The sequence below is a fragment of the Maylandia zebra genome, linkage group LG15 (assembly GCF_041146795.1).
Source record: "Maylandia zebra isolate NMK-2024a linkage group LG15, Mzebra_GT3a, whole genome shotgun sequence".
In the NCBI taxonomy this organism is placed as follows: domain Eukaryota; kingdom Metazoa; phylum Chordata; class Actinopteri; order Cichliformes; family Cichlidae; genus Maylandia; species Maylandia zebra.
Genome location: NC_135181.1, coordinates 31,288,558 through 31,293,141, shown reverse-complemented (window position 1 = coordinate 31,293,141; position 4,584 = coordinate 31,288,558). Strand labels below are relative to the sequence as shown.

At 37.9% G+C, this 4,584-nt stretch overlaps 1 long non-coding RNA gene across 1 annotated transcript; it reads right to left on the bottom strand.

Moving 5' to 3' along the window:
* Nucleotides 1–641: 641 nt before the first annotated feature.
* Nucleotides 642–2,749, bottom strand: LOC143412707 (uncharacterized). Its single transcript, XR_013093242.1, has 2 exons — nt 2,646–2,749; nt 642–1,204 (listed from the first exon to the last, which is right to left on the bottom strand). It is a non-coding gene; the product is annotated as an uncharacterized LOC143412707 (long non-coding RNA).
* Between the last annotated feature and the right edge of the window lie 1,835 nt (nt 2,750–4,584).

Genomic DNA, 4,584 nt, shown 5'->3' with positions numbered 1-4,584 from the left:
ACATGTTAACAACACAAAACCCATATTAAACGCAGACTACTTCAGGCCTGGAAGCAGGATTTGTCACGCCATCACTTAAAGACCAGATAGCCTATTAGTTTTCTTTTCAATGCACTCTGAGGTCATAGCAAATTAGAAAAAAAAAAACATCCTAATGAGTGATTTTGCAGAACTACGTGCTATTTATAGACTTGCTAATTATTTGGCATTATTGCAGCAGACCAGCCAATGAAATGGATGAAACATCGTGACTGGGTTCCAGCGCTACACAAGGGACCTGCTTCAAACATACCACCATGCCAATCAGATTACTTCTTCCATGTGAGGGTGAAGAGGTGACCCTTCTGGATAAGATGGTGAAGGTTTGCTGCCGTTTTGATGAACAGTGTGGTAGTAAAAGCAGGGGAAAATGAAACTTGCTCCTGTTAAATATTCTTAAGTCTTGTGCTGTATAAATAGCGGTAATTTTTCAGAAGATAAATTGAAGTAATTGATAGTAAATTAAGTAGTGTTAGTAGTGGGTGATATCGTGTAAATGCTGTCATGATTTTGTGTAAACATTTTGTCTTTTATAAACTATAAATGACATGGATTCTACATTGTAACTGATGTGATGTTCTATAATAAAAAAGAGGCAAAAATTAGTTTGTTTCTTTATTGAACTTTTGAACAGTGGTACTCAGTCAGTACATATTCAGTAAATGCAAATTATTTACATGGCAGTGCACTTCAGGCATAAATCTAGACCCTTATATAAAACATTATGGGTCATTCCCACAACCCACAGCTTTACTGTGCTCCAGCAAAGTATCCAATAGCAGTGACAACTCCTCCACAGTAGCAGGTGGGATTTTTCTTTTTTGAGGACGACTCCTTTTACCTGTCAATACGGATGGTCTGTTTATGTTTTGATCCAGAGCCGTTTTTGGGCAGCTGAAGAGGAGAAGTCTATCTTATGGCCAACCTCTGGCTGTATCTTGGTCATATTACCCAGCAAAACCCAGTATGCAGGTTCATCTGTAACAGCCCTTGTGCCACAGATCCGCATTGTTGCTTCTACTTTAAAAAGAAGAACAGCGACATGGCTGCAGGTCTCCACGACTCCGGCCATACAGGTGCAGTGGGCGGCTTCAACCTTCCCTGTGATGCTCACAATGACCCATGGCTGCAATGCTGGTTCATTCAGTCTTTGAGAGTGCAGTACCTGAAACATACAAGTTACTAGTTAATTTAAAGACAAAGACTCTAATGAGCTAAGGCCAACATAAATGTGTTTTATCTACTTTCAAATCCATTTATCATAAATGTAACAAAGTGTTTAGAAAGTTAGCACATACATGTAATTTTCCATTTTTTTATGTATCCATCTATAGAACGCTGCATGTTATATTCCAAATCTGCTTGTTCTCTTTCAGAAACCTGACTTCAGAAAATGAAACTAAAGTATGTAATCACTTTATGGAGAAAGCATAAAGTTTGACTTTAGGTGACAATTATGGACACGTAATATGATAAGGAGATTCTGCAGGTCATTAATCAATGTATTATAGTAAAAAATGTATTTTTGTGACAAAGGACACAAACACGGAAGCAAGATATGTAATTAGGATTATTTCTAATAAATATGAATAAATAATTGCAATTTCTTTAACCACTGAGAATAACTAAATCCTTCAGGACAATGTCACATCAATGCACTGAACTCACTATGGCTACGTTCACACTGCAGGTCTTAATGCTCAATTCTGATTTTTTTGTCTGCTTGTTCACACTACAAATAAAATGTGACAGCAAACGCGCTCCTTTGTGAACCCTCAAAGTGGCCCACATATGCAAAAGCAGATGTCACACACAACACGCTCTGTTTAGACCCAGACCAAACAGTATTGTTTGACTGATGGCCCTTAAATATAAAGACTTGTTTCAGACTTTGCTTTAAGTTATTTTGTTATTTACATATGGCCTAATAATTATCCTTATTGCCATTTTAGAGAGGAGCGGTGCTTCAAAGGATATGCAGATTTCTGTCAGAATCTGCAGATTATACAGTATAAATAAAATGTTCATGTTGTCTTCCCAACAGTTTCACTAACATCTACACGGGATGGACACGAAGTGCCGTTGTTCCTGACCACCGAGAATCCTCACGATAACTTTTATCAAGTGGAAAAAGTTAGTGTTTATATTATGCTAACATAGCTGTGTCGCTAACGGTCACGTAGCACATCGTTTTACACCAGCTAGCCAAACTTCAGTACCCTACAAACGTCACTGCTGTTTAGTTTTCTGTCTTCATTTATGTTGGAAGTGATAGCAGAGCTGTACGTTTGACTTTGTTTCCAAAATCCCTCAGTTAGGACATGCTATATTGTATTTAGATGGAATCTAGCGAGCTAACTTCCTGCTAATTTCGTTTTCATGGATGCCTGGATGATAAACTCAATTGTTACACATGGTAGAGCAGAACGCTGATCATTTTATTACAGATGAAAGACTTTAGATAGTTTTTCAACACTCAGTGATGCCACAGTGATCGTGTGATTTATGGACCTGCAGGTGCTCTTGGGAGTTTGAGCCAAGACACGGCTAGTGATGTCAGACTTAAAAGACCGATAAAGAGTGATATGAACATATCTATAACTTACCGGAATGAAAATGTCTGGAGCACACCAACAGATATTTGGAGATGGAAGAGAACTGGATATCAGCTGGTCTCACAGCTGCTATCCAGACTAGACGCCTTCTTTTGGTAACATCCCATACATGAGCTGCCTCATGTTGCTTCCAGGTGGGGAAAGAATGAAAAGATAAACCATTTTCAACCTTATTCCCTTGCCGGTCGTGCGATCTAACTTTACAACCCACCGCACAGCAAGTACGAACCATAGCTGGTGTTATCCGTGTACTTTCGCTCCTCTTTCGCTAGCGCTTTGTTCGGCCCAGAAACATGGCGCCTCAACCAAAAATCCTGGCCACGCCCCCTCTCGTGACATCACTCTCGACTTCCGGCATTTCAGACAATCCCTTTCCGTCAAGGATTTTTAATTTGTTGCGGTTTTTTAATTTGTTGCGGTTTTTTAATTTGTTGTGGTTTTTTTAATTTTTTGCGGTTTTTTAATTTGTTGCGTTTTTTTAATTTGTTGCGGATTTTTAATTTGTTGTGGTTTTTTAATTTGTTGCGGTTTTTTAATTTGTTGTGGATTTTTAATTTGTTGTGGTTTTTTAATTTGTTGTGGTTTTTTAATTTGTTGTAGATTTTTAATTTGTTGTGGTTTTTTAATTTGTTGTGGATTTTTAATTTGTTGCGTTTTTTAATTTGTTGTGGTTTTTTAATTTGTTGCCGTTTTTTAATTTGTTGCGGATTTTTAATTTGTTGCCGTTTTTTAATTTGTTGCGCTTTACACTTCCCAGCCACCGTACACAACCCAGCCCAATAAGCAAAAGTTGATTTAGATGTCTTTTAGACAGTAAATTAACAGAAAATTACTTGGTGGATAGTTTACCTTAAAGAGTATATAAAAGATAGAACTGGAAACCAACTTTCATCTTCTGGCTAAATAAGTCTGTTCAATATGAAATCGTTTTAACAACCAGTGAAGCCTAATTTAAACCCAAGACTCCAGTTGCAAAGTGTATGGATAATGGAATTTTTTGCACAGATAGGTTACTAGCTTTCCTAATACCAAAACACCTAGTGGTAAATCACACCTAAAAATTAGTTTCATAAAGAAAAGAAGATCCTCTTTGAAAACAGATTGATTCACAGTCCCTGTCACCGGTATTTCCTCTCAGCATCTCTGTTTGGACAAATTCTTGGGGCAATTAACAGCCAGGTCCTGGGTAGCGTGAGAGGAATGACTAGCAGAGGATAATGATGGATTTCTTCATCCTATCAGCAAACAGGCCATGGCCCATGTCTGCTCAGCCCTCCCCACCACGCCACCATCTCTGACATCCACCTGTACATCAGCCAGGGTTCATGAAGCATGACCAGAACAGGAGCCAGAGGGGATAGAGGAGGAACATCAGGATGAACAAACTGTTTCAGACTCTACTTCTGCATGCTGAATGCAAACAAAGTCCAGCTCTGTGAGCAAGTTTCTTTAAAATCTTTGCCAAGTAGCAGTAAGTACAGTTTCTTCTCTATCAATGTATTGATTGTAAGTGTGAAGGCAAATTGAAAGAGACTGCATAAACGTCTTATGAAAGCAATTATGTGGGCCTGGTACCTTCCAGTATGGACGGTGGATTATTGCCTGAAAAGCAGCATGGTGCACTAGAAATCAATGTCAATAAGATCCTAAGCTAACTGAAATGTAGTTGCATACTGTATATATAATGTAATCTAAGTCTTATTAAAGTATAAATCAGCAGCATCTCCTCTACTGTAGCTACAGAGTGGACATTTTGAAAAGTACCTCAAGGGCATATACAACACTGACATATTGATGTTCCAAACTATATCTTAATCATATTCTGGTTCTCTATCTCCACTTTTTATACTTTTGTGACTAGGCTTAAAAGATTTTATTTTATGTTAGTTCGTTTTATTTTTTCCTATAAAGGTTAGTTAGAGCTGGATCA